The 12,296-nt window shown below is 42.4% G+C and overlaps 1 protein-coding gene across 4 annotated transcripts in view; it reads right to left on the bottom strand.

Annotated features, from left to right (window-relative positions):
• Nucleotides 1-12,296, bottom strand: part of tbkbp1 (TBK1 binding protein 1) — a 42,500-nt gene that overhangs the window by 23,227 nt on the left and 6,977 nt on the right. The window contains exon 1 of one of the 4 annotated variants that reach the window (XM_076999206.1): nt 9,928-10,003. The exons of 2 other annotated variants lie outside the window; for them this stretch is intronic. The gene's annotated coding sequence lies outside the window, so the exon portion shown is untranslated. Of the gene's footprint in view, nt 1-1,306; nt 1,511-9,927; nt 10,004-12,296 lie in introns of those variants that run through there. One more of the 4 variants, XM_076999205.1, reaches the window with a different exon arrangement.

The following is a 12,296-nucleotide window of genomic DNA, read 5'->3' as shown; positions in this document are numbered from 1 at the left end:
ACACATAGAGTGGAAGAATTCACAACATTTTCTGGAGAAAATCTTGATTCTTTTGTTCATTAAGAAAAATAATTGTTCATTCTTATCCTCAGCACTGCGTTAGATCTGAGACAGGGGAAGAATTGTGAGTTCTCACCAACAATCACACTCTACTGCTTTAGGGTAGACATTACGGCACACACACACACACACACACGCACACACACACACACGCACACACACACACACACACGCACGCACGCACTCACACACGCGCGCACTCACACACACACACACACACACACACGCGCACGCGCACGCACACACACATGCATGCACACACATATACACACACACACACACACATGCACGCACTCACGCACACACACTGTTGGTCCCACCACTGTGAGGGGGAGGGGTCTGAAGTATTTCAAACGGTTACTGGCTTCCCAGAGAAGAAAGAACAAGAATCCAGTGGTGAACCAGCTGAGTTATGCTGGATGATGCATTGACTGGTAATGTGAGCGTTTCCGTGATGCCATGACTCAATAAAGACTTGTTTATGCATAGCTGCCCCAGTGTAGTGAGTCTCTGCTCTCCTGAGACTGATTGGTCATCACCGCACCCTGGTCATACCACAGCATGTACACACACTCCACCAGCGCTAAAGCTGGCTCAGTATTTTAGCCTTTTATTGTTTTAGCTCATGGGCTTATTGGGCTGATGGAGAACGCTGTGCTGACCGTTAGCAGGCTCTCTGTCCCTCTTACACACTGTCTCTCTCTCCCTCACAAGCTCTGTGTCCCTCTCACATACTGTTTCTCTCTCTCTCACACACGCTGTGCCCCTCACGTACTGTCTCTCTCCCTCAAACACTCTGTGTCCCACACACTGTCCACTGTCTCTCTCTCTCACACACACACTGTGTCCCCCTCTCTCACACTCAGTGTCCCTCTCACACACACTCTCTGTTGTGTGTCGGCTCAGAAGTGCCAATGAGTTACTAAGTCTTTTACACACTTAGAGAAAGGTAGTGAAATATGACAAATCACTGACTCGGTACAATAAACGTAGGAGAGCCCCATGTTCTAGAAGGCTGCTAAGTCCAATCTGCAGAGTGAGAAATAATGAGACATGACATGATGAAAAGCTTGGCTAGAAAAGAAAACATCAACACCTGCACTTTTCCATTACCAAACCGCAAGGCATCGTGAAGGAAATCTCTTGATGAGCTGAAGTTTTTAATCAAACCAACAGGACTGGTCTTCAAACCACTGTCATAGAATATGATGTTGACTTTACCAAAAAAACTGCATTTAACCTTTACCTTCATACGATCCGCAGAAAGACCTCAGGTCACGAGCGAGGACCTCTCTAGGCCTGTCACGCGTTGATGATGTCACACTGACATATGAACTTCTCTTGTCTCACTAGACATACTGCACATAACCCGAGGAGCGACTCATTCAGCAGACAGCTGGAGACCCCTGCGCATTAGACGCTGGTTTTGGCCGCACGCTTGTTTGGACTTGTTACTCCAGCGTGTCTCCACCCTGCTTGATGTGGCGTGTGGGCGGATGGGGCTTGCGTAGCCTGACCATGCAGGGACAGGCAGCAGTGGAGCTCTGCTGAGGGAGAGAGAGTGTTGAGTGTGGTGGGCAGAGCGGAGCATTACGGTGTATTTTTACCAGAGTGTGGGAGTGAAGCAGGCACCGATACTACAGCTCGCCACTGCAACCATCACAACCACGCGGAAAAAAAAGAAACATTTTCTGCATGGCCACACGCGCCGCGTGGTAAAGGGCCGGTTCCTCAATGGAAGGAACGTGCCGGAGAAACGCGTGCAAATGCACAGAGTGAAACGAGAGGAATAAATGTCAGGCACGGAGGTCAGCGTGTGAGTCAGACGTACACGATCGATGTGATGTGTGTCTTTGCAGAGCTGCAGGAGGACGGAGGATGTCTGAGTGTCAGGTGGCTGATGTAAGGGGAGAATGCAAATTATTAGCCTTACTCCCACACGTCTCCCATGCTGCAGGGTCTGGGGGGGGGGGGGGGGGGGGGGGGTTGGGGCGGTGGCGGTGGGGAGTTCAGAGGAGGTTTATTTAAAAATGGTAAACTGACACATTAAAGGCGTCTTAAAATACACATGCACTCCCACTCAGCCATCTCCAATCTATCCGCTCCTGTGCACCTCCAGTCTTTTCAAGGTCTTTTTTCTTTTGGTTCTATCCATGCCCACCTCTAAAGAGCCATATCCACTCTCCAGCCGATACTAAAACTTCAGCATTGCCCCTCAAAAGAAGCTGCGTTTCATTGTAGTGTGGAAGTGAGTCATGGGTCTGTTTAGTTATTAGAACCGAGCTCATAATGTGGTTGAGTATCTCCCAGAACCCTCCGAGCTCACTCGCCTCTGAAACACATCAAACAGCGTTCCGCAATACTAACCCAGCTACCATCTCCTCAAACAACCACACACACACACACACACACACACACACACACACACAGAGAGAGAGTTGTAACTTTCATTTTCATTGTTCATCTTGTTGGCGATGATCTAAAAATCCTCTCACATTCCCCTGCACCCTCCAAATAACAAAGCGTAAAAGCAACGATTACATCAACCATGGAGAGAGTGAAATATGACTACAGTTACAGATAGCACATATGCAGACAAAACAACATACTGAGCATACTTATGAAATTATGCAAATGTAACACATTACACAGTGAAATTCAACTTGTTGTGATGATTATCAGAACTCTGGCTTATTGACCTAAACTAACAATTTAGAGGTGTCAATCATTTTTATTATATTCTAATTAAGCAGTTCACAAAAATTTGGTGAAGTGATAGCATTAACACTTTATAGCAACCAGGCAATCTGTTTACCATTCATTCAATTACAGTATTTCACATATACCATTAAATTGCTTATATAATCACTGCTCATAAAAATAGATCTCCAGTTATCAACCCACAAGCATAAGAAGGTGAAATACCTCCTACTGGGGGTCAAGTGCAGAGTGCAGAGATGGAAAACCCAAGATACACCACCCGGTGTTTCAAGAGTTAGCTCAAATAACCTTTATTCCTACCAGAACAGACATTAAGAACAAACTCTTATTTATAATAATGGCCTTATTATTTATAATGAGACACTTCTTAGTGAAGGGTGGTCACATAAGAAAAAGACGTTCAAACAAACACAGACCAAATCAAATGGAAATAGAACATTTACAAGTATCAGTCGATTCCTAAAAGCATTAACCGAGAAAAACTGTATCTAGTTTTGGGATTCTCTGTAACAGATTCCAGTAATTAGCAGCAGCCAATTAAAAGGATAACACGCCATGCGCCATGTTGGGTTTAGGGATATTCCCTGTGACATAAAGGGAAGAACTCGTGCTTAGCCATACAAACTGGCTTCAATAAGTAACTTAAATGGAGGGGGGGTGTAAATATCCAAGAAGACTTGTATAAATAAGTATAAAGTGTTAAGTGTGGAGCAGTGAAATAGTGAGTGTGCAAAGAGGGTCACTTAACAATAGAGTACAAGGCCATGGTGCGTTCTGAAGGGGGCTTTTGTAATGAATCAAACAGAATGAAAGAGGTCTCGAGCTTTTGAAGGACGCCTTTGCATAAAATCTGGAAATTATATCTCCATAATCAAACAAAGGAAATACGATCATTCAAACATTATTACATCTGACAGCAGGTGTAAAAGAGGAACAATATCTATGCAGAAAACCAGGTTTGCTTTAGCCTTTGACTCCAAAAAGTTGACAAGAAAGTGAAAGAAAGTCAGTGCACTATCCAGTGCCCTCCACAAAACTTTAGACTTGAATTAATGATAAATTAAAGCTTGTTCTCAAGTTGTATCTTCCTTTCACTGGGCTGACAGAGTCGTTTAAAGTCACCCAAGCTATAGAGGTGCCACTTTGCAGAGACACCAAATGACACCAGAGTGTCCTCTGCAGACATCATTATTAGAACTGCAAGGAAGTGGTGGACACAGGAGGCAGTCAAACAGGCGGGAGCAAAGCGTCCTTGGAGGCTCTGTGCCAGCAGGACAAGCTGGACTTGGTAGCTTCACAAGATCCCGTTCTGATAAATCCCAGAGAACAGAGAGACATCAGCTGTGTAGACATGAGAGAGACAATCAGTATGAGACGTGGAAAAAAGAGAAGAAAGAGAGTGGACATGGGTAAGCAAGGGGAATGAATGAATTGAATGAATTGGTACCAAAGCTTTGGAAGTCATATACATCCAGATTCAAGATTGTGATCCCATTTGTATATGATGTCCTCTCAAGCCTATACTAACTACATTGCTGGGGTCTAGACACCACTCCAACAGGGCCATTATACCCGAGAAGAGGGTAATTAAAGTACCTCAAGACCTCATGCCTAAATGCCATGGTAAAGGAGAGGTACTGGTGGTAGCAGCTAACAGCATATGTTCAGGAATAAAACAGTTAAAGAATAGTGTGGTCCTCGTCTATCAAAAAGACTAGATTGGTGACTGTGGTCTACTAGTCTCCAAATGAGGCTACATCTTTGGGTTTGATCTCTTTTGTGATAAGACAAAGTTACCTTACTTTTTAGCATCTATGCTAGCATAGATGTGTCATTTAGAAACATTTGTTGAATGCATTGGGATACCCATAGAGTAGCAGCCATGCTGACATATTAAAAGCTAAGAAAGATAATTAGCTTGTGTATAATGACTCAGGGACATCCTAGTGTACGTAAAGAGGTCTTCTCAACCACCAGCTTCTCTGGCTAATGCTAATGGTGCTGCCCAGCTGCCTCTGGCTTTGATGCTATAATGCTGAGATGACTGGGTCATCTCAGACTGTCATGTCAGCTTCAAACCACTTGAAATTGTGATGATGGTTCTAATAGAACCAGTCAAGTCTTAGCAACAGAAGATTCAGGAGGTTCAGTCACAGTCGATTCAGCTATAAGGTACAAGATGGTGTCTGAATCTTAAAGGTAGTCAAACTGTCCATCAAGCAATGTCAGTGTTTAGCAGTGTAGGATGTTACAAATGTGTGGTCTGTCTTGGAAATGTGCAAAGCACTAATATTAATTCTAGTATAAGAGTGACGACCTCATAGCATTTCCAGACTTGGAACTCCACAAAAGAAAAGTACGTCTAGCTTAACGATGGAGATGGATAGATATCCCAAAGGGTAAAACTAGCCAATAATCACTTATTATCAATTATTCCTTCTAAAACACATGGGACTGAACCATTATAATACCTTTTTTGTATGCATTATGCCCATTAAATTGCACACTAATACAGCAAAACATTCCTACTTGTACATATATAATTATTTCAACATAAACATGTATTTTTCTACCTTTTCCATGAGGTAAAACAGGAAATAATAATTAAACCATTGGGGACTTGCACTGCATGAAGCTTCTATTTCTAACCTTCAGTCAGGCAGCACAGTAGCCTCCACTTTTGATTTTTTTGTTAAAGAGAAAAGGCACACAATTTTGAGAAATTTAACAACAAAAACGTTTACTCTAATTAACCTTAAAGGGGTATTAGAAATGGAAAGCATGGCTATTCACATTCTGTACACTAGAACTCCCAGAAGGCCAGCTAGCATAAATAATGCCAGCAGATATCAGCCTATACTCATAATGAAGCATATTTCTGAGATGTGCCATCAGCTTGCTAGTACTGGAATGGTAGGCTAACTATAACTTGCATGCTAATTGTGATGTTGCACCTTTTTGCCATCTACTGACCAAAAGTACAGGGAGTTCAAATCTCTCGCTCTCTGGGGCAACATTTTGAATTCGGTGCCATTATTACCACATGGTTGTTGTTGAATTATTCACTGGTTTCAGCTCGACCTACATTTCATTTTCGATCAGCGATAGTGATGTTGTTTGACTGCTGTCTGTCATGCAGTGCAGTCAATTCAGCAACGAAGGCCCCCGTGAGAGCTTGTGAAGCAGCCAGTCACGGTAGATCAGGCTCACGTGAGTACTCATAAAACAGACAGCTATGGTAGTGCTGTTACTTTCCTCATAATCAAAAATTACTTTTGACAATCAAAAATTTCATTCCATAATCTAATATAATAGAATACTTGTTGGCAGCAATGAAATGGTAAATGGTGGATTTCCTATGAAAGGGACATTTCAGCCATGGTGGATTTGTGTCATCTTCAGAATGTTTTTCAGCTTGAGGTAAGAGATATTTGGCTGACTGTAATAACCTCACTTCCAAAGGAACTGATACATAAGTTTGTAGATGCATGCTGTATATGTGCAATACTGTAACTTGTTCATGAAAATAGTCATGTGATAGTCATGTGATAGTCATGCGATAGTCATGTGATAGTCATGTGATGTCTTAGATAAACTGAACTGAAGCTGCGCTGACCTTGTTGTCATAGTCCTGCTTGGTGGGAGAATGTTTTGGATTGGAACAGAATAATGGCAAAAAAATCATATGCAGAAAATATGTGACCAGACCACGTGCAATAATACAAATTTCGGTGCCAATTCACATGGTCATTTGTGGCAGCAGTCCAGCACAGAGCATTTTCCAGAGTATTGTAACATTTTCCAGAGTATTGTAAACTGGGAGTCCTGGTGTGGGAAGTCCTAACAGTGCTATAGCAGCAGTAGAGTGTCGGGCAGATATTTCTGCTCAGAGTAAGCGTGAGATATGTTCTGCTTCTTGCCATAAAACGGTGCACTGGAAATGCTGGTCCTTAGACAAAGGCCATCAACTCCCCTCATTTCCTTAAAAGTAAGAATTAGGAACTATAATCTATTAGGAAATGGATTAACAGTCCTACGGCATTAAGCAGCACTATAGCTGAGCACACAGCTTGTGCTTTGTGCTATGTTGGACTAAATTAATGTGGAACACCAAATGTATGCCTATATCACAGCTTATTGTGTGTGTAGTGTTTTATATTATCACAGGTTAGAGTGTATGTAGCATTTTACCTTATCACAGTGTTTGTATCACAAGTGTTTCCAGTGTTATATAATATAGACATGAATCCACTCAAATATTTAGATTGCTTTCATAATTTAATTGATTGAATATAAAAAATACAGCACTAGTGACAAACATAATTCTTCTTAAAGTAAATACCTTATTTAGATGCAGTACTATGTGTGCAACTAAGCTAATGCAGTAATAACTGTCAAATAAGGCTGTGTGTGAATGTAACCATAAATGTTTCCCACAATGTGAAATCAATGTGTAAGATTAAATACCCTGATAATTTAATAGTAACATCTACATTTTGATTAAACAGTAGTATCTTCTTTGCTGAGTTTATGTTTAATGTTTATTACATAATATATCATTACATAAATTGTTTGTCCACTTTACGTTTTAGATGTGTATCCAGCCAGGTATGAGTGGCTATGTGACAATGGCCCCTTCTGCAATACCCCAGCACAAATCATCTTTGTACAAATAAATGTTGCACCAGGCATATGTTCTTGTGGCTGTGGTGGGGTGTTGGCAGCAGGCGGTGACTTTTGATTGGACAGTGAAGGTAGTAAATTAAATTCTTGGACAAAATAAGATTGAAGGAAGTCTTGGCCTGGGGTAAGAGGATTTTTGGAGTGGGGATGAGTGGATCTGGGGGAGGTCTGGTGTACTGAGGAGCTGCCTTGGGTTTACTCATACTCTCCCTGCTACTGCCTCTCTCCCTCTCTCTCTACCTCTCCCTCACTCTCTCTCTACCTCTCCCTTCCTCTCTCTGCCTCTCCATCACTCTAGACCTCCCCATCACTCTCTACGGCTACCTCTCTCTCTACCTCTCCATCACTTTCTCTCTCTACCCATCACTCTCTACCTCTCCCTCACTCTCTACCTCTCCCACACTCTCTCTCTACCTCTCCCTAACTCACTCTCTATCTCTCCATCACGCTCTCTCTTTACCTCTCTATCACTCCAGGATAACCAGGAAAGTCAATGTTCAATAATTATGAATCCACATCAGGACTACAAAATGCAGCAACGTCACATTTAGATACATCATCTCAAAATCAACTACATGCTCTGGAATCTACTGCTGCGTTGTCCGTTTGCCACACGGATCCCCCCACACCCCTCTTGATGGTTAACGGTCTATTAACTTGCTTGTGTTATTGGTCAGGAAAAACGATCCTGTGTGTCCCTCTTATTAAACAATATTAGTAATACCACAAGCAAGGGTGTAGATTTGCTCTTGACATTGGTGGGGACCTAATTCGATCATCGCTGGATTGTAGCAGGGACACGTCACTTCTGTCCATGCTAATTCTACAGATATCCTGTTAAGATTACGGTGCTGGTATATTTTTTTTACCATATATTTACCATATATTTATTTTGTATTCAGATCTAGGTGTGAGCCTACAAATTCTTAGAAATTACACAGCCTGCATTGGGTTTAGACAATTTTCACAACCTATCAAATTATCTAAACGTGCAGCACTACTTGGTTCATTAATGCAGAAGCTACATGGTCGATCTCAATCGTGCCACGTTTATGTTCACACGAACAGAGAATTCAAGATTAACAACCCACAACCCGGTCCAAAAGAACTATCGTCATTCCAGTCTGCTCCAGCAATTTAGAAAGTAGCTAAATGGTTGTTTGGGGTAATGCTAAAGCAGCACAACTCGCTCGTTTTTTCCTGTAATGTAATGAAACATATTGATTTGCTGTGCTGCGTACAGACTACTGTTGGTCCCAACACTTATGAAAGTTACTAGAGTGTTAACTGCATCCTCTTGTGGAGTATTTCGAAGGTTCTCAGTACGCAGGAGCTTTGCGTCTAAAGCAAGCGCACCGATGGTGATAATCACGATTCACTTGTTTTGCATGTTAATTCACTACTAACACTTACTGGTTGCAAAACACAGCGCACAAGAATATTAGTCATGTATCACAATGTTTGATAATCATGACCAGATTACAGCTGCAGCCTTGGGCGTCATGAACAGGGGGAGCTTCCCATCAACATGATAACGGCGAATAAACACATTTACATCAGTTTTTAGGTTTTTACTTCACATATTCGCACCATTCCTTCTTAGATTTAGTTAGTGCACTAAAAATAAAGTTATTTTACTATTAGGTTATAATTATGTTTAGCATTTCATCAGATGATTAAATAATGGCACCTAGACTATTTGATAGAGCCACTTGCAAATGAAGACAGAAACAAGAATGATGCTTGGACGACTGACATAATACAAAAAACTCCTAAATGAACCATGCATTTCATAAGTGCTCCAACAACTGTCATTTTTGTGACCATTGCTAGGCCTATTTTTGCTAGGTCATATTTGGCCTATTATTTTTCATTGTTTGGGCCCATCTGCTTCCCTGTTGTATTGGAACTAGTGCATAGATACTATTTGATTGCCTCATACTGGCATATTCATGCTGTCATTGTCGTTACATCACGTAAGTAGCGTAATAATAGGGCACCCACATTTTGTAAACTAGGGCAACAAAAGGGATTAATTCAACCCTGTTCATACTGACTTGCTTGGGCAGTCAATCACCTAAACTCCAAGTGAGAGCAACAAAATGCTCACAATACTTCACAAACATTATAAGAAATGGTTTATTTGACCAAGATGGACCCAACAAATCCTGAATGTAGTATGAGCAGACAAGGCAATTAAGAAGAAGCTTAAAATCTTGAACCTCTCATTTTTAAAATAATGGAGGGGAAGTCATGAAGTAAGATTTCTCACTTAGCCAGGTAATGTAAGCCAAATGTCCATACTGTACAACTGGACAGTATTCACGTTGGGCCTAAATTTTATCTGAACTCTTTTGCTTAAAGAAAACGCTCCCAGGTTACTTTGACAACCCTCTGATTGTGTTCTTTACAGGAACACACTGTGGATAAAACACGTCAGAACTCGATAAAGTTAGCACCAACCTGGCACACCACAGGAGACATGCAAGAGACCAGGACGAGACGGATCAGAGCCACCGGCACCTTCAGCAAGTCCCCGGCCAGACCGGTGGAAAAGTAAAAAAAAAAACGTGCGGCGAATCAACCAGCGTGGAGTCACGCGCCGTCACGCCCCCTTACCCTTGCTAAGTCGGCCCTCCTTAGCGCTCTCCCCGGCATGCTAGAGAACCGTGTGCTTCCACACGCATCGCTGCACACAGCAGCTGGGCCCTCACACTGCTGCCACTGCCATCGTGAAGTTTGGGTCTCCAGCTGATTCCATGACAACCCTGTTGTGTTCCTTCCTCCATCCTGTTTATTTCTGAAGCCATGCTGAGGGGGTTTATTTTTTTCTTTCTTTTTTTCTTCTGCGGGGCAGTGGAAGGATGGAAATTCTTATGAGAGGGTGAAACCTCTAGATGCCATGGAGAAGATCTTTGGGGTTATGGGAAGGCAAAGCCTTTTCATCTGCTGGGCAGAAATAGTCACACCAGGGATGGGAGAAAACACCCTATACCATGCATATGCCATGTATATAATAAATAATGATAATAAAGAATAAGAATAATATATGGTGTAGAACATGTCTCGTAGATTTCAAATGTTGTGAAATTAATTATCTCCTTAACATGGTTCTTCATGGACAACAGATGTGCGTATATTATAAGAATCTTTTGTACTTTGTATTTGCATGTAGAGAACATGATCCAAGCACAAGTGTAGCCACACACAGTATGAAATGTTAAAGATCCTATGGCATACCACGGGGGTTTCCTATAGGCCCAGCCAATTTGCTTCACTCATATCAGCCTATAAGAGCACTAGCTTCATCAGGTAGGCGCCTCCCTTCGGCCTCCAATAGGCTCAATAGTGAGGTCTGGGGTTCAAGCCCCACCCCCCTCTAAGATCACTTTTAAACCATAGTCCTGTCACTTACCAAACCTTTTAAAACAAACCTACATTGTCTTCCCTGGTGATTAAGGCCATACTCAGCTCCACTGACACAGTTTAGTCATGCAGGGTATATCCATTAAAAAAGAACACGATTCCTTGAAAGGATATCAACATATTTCAATGTCAAATGGAAAGGGTTTTTTAATCCGTTTTATAATTTTTTTTCTTTTTGATGTTTGTGAGTGTATTTTGGCTTTTGTGAGTTGTGTGGAGAACCTAAATTGAAAAATGATTACACTTTAGTCACAAATAAATACAAAAATAAATGTACAATCATAATTATAGTAAAATTATACAAAATGATGTACAATTAAATTATAATGAAGTCGAATGAAACTGGGTGCAAAAAGTCACACAGTGACACACTTGTAACGGCATGCATGCATTAATCACGCATGCATGAACTCCCATGAGCTGACTGCTTGCGGTGTCTCAGGAGGAAGAGATATGTTGGTGTGTTTGAAAATGTCCTGCGGTATGACACACATGGCGTCATGGTCAGCATGCATATCTCGTTGACATGTGGAAGCGAAGACTCAGATTTGAGCTATTTTAACGCTCAGCTTTCTGAGCACAACACAGGAGATGTGCTAGTTTATTATGCTGTCACATGGTGACTTCAGCAGGCGGCCCAGATTTAATGCAGAGAAACACCAGACTAGGTTTGCAATCACTCTGTGTGGAAGAGAGAGAGAGAGAGAGTGCTGAACGTGAGGTTTATAGCATGAGCACTGGAAAGAAACACTAGGTGGGGTTCTGCTCGCTGTGCACAAGAGACTGTCTTACTCCGCTTTCTTGTTTAGATGCATTGCTCCATTACTCAAATGAGAGGACTGAAATGTCCTTGGCAAGGACACTGAGCGCTGTCAAGCACGGACACTGCCTCTCCAGGCTTGAGGCTTGAAGGGTTGTGGGGGGGGTGAGGGATGATGTGAGGTGAAAATGAGAATGATAGTTACGCTCCATGGATGAAAATGAAATAAAATTGTGTGGTTGTTGTTGCCTTAATGCCTAGTAGTCACTGCTATCACATAAACCCGCTCCAGCGCTCCCATGACAATCAGGCCCTGACGTCACAGCACACGCATGCTGAGAGGAAGAGGAATGAGGGGTGTAAAGAATAGCAACAGATAGAGAAAAAAGAGAGAATTCTAAAGGAGGAGCCTGAGGCGAGGGGCATTCATCACACAGTACCCGGAAAACCATGGAGAGGAGATGGGAGGAGAGGAGAGGAGGGGAGAAAAGGGGAGGGGAGGAGAGGAGAGGAGGGGAGAAAAGGGGAGGGGAGGAGAGGAGAGGAGGAATGGAGAGAGGATGAGGGGGAAGAGAGAAGAGTGGAACATGAAAGAGGGGAGGAGAGGATGGGGAGGAGAAGAGAGGAGGAGAAGAGAGGTGTGGAG

Source organism: Brachyhypopomus gauderio, chromosome 3, assembly GCF_052324685.1.
Source record: "Brachyhypopomus gauderio isolate BG-103 chromosome 3, BGAUD_0.2, whole genome shotgun sequence".
NCBI lineage: Eukaryota > Metazoa > Chordata > Actinopteri > Gymnotiformes > Hypopomidae > Brachyhypopomus > Brachyhypopomus gauderio.
This window is presented reverse-complemented; position numbering and strand designations above follow the sequence as displayed.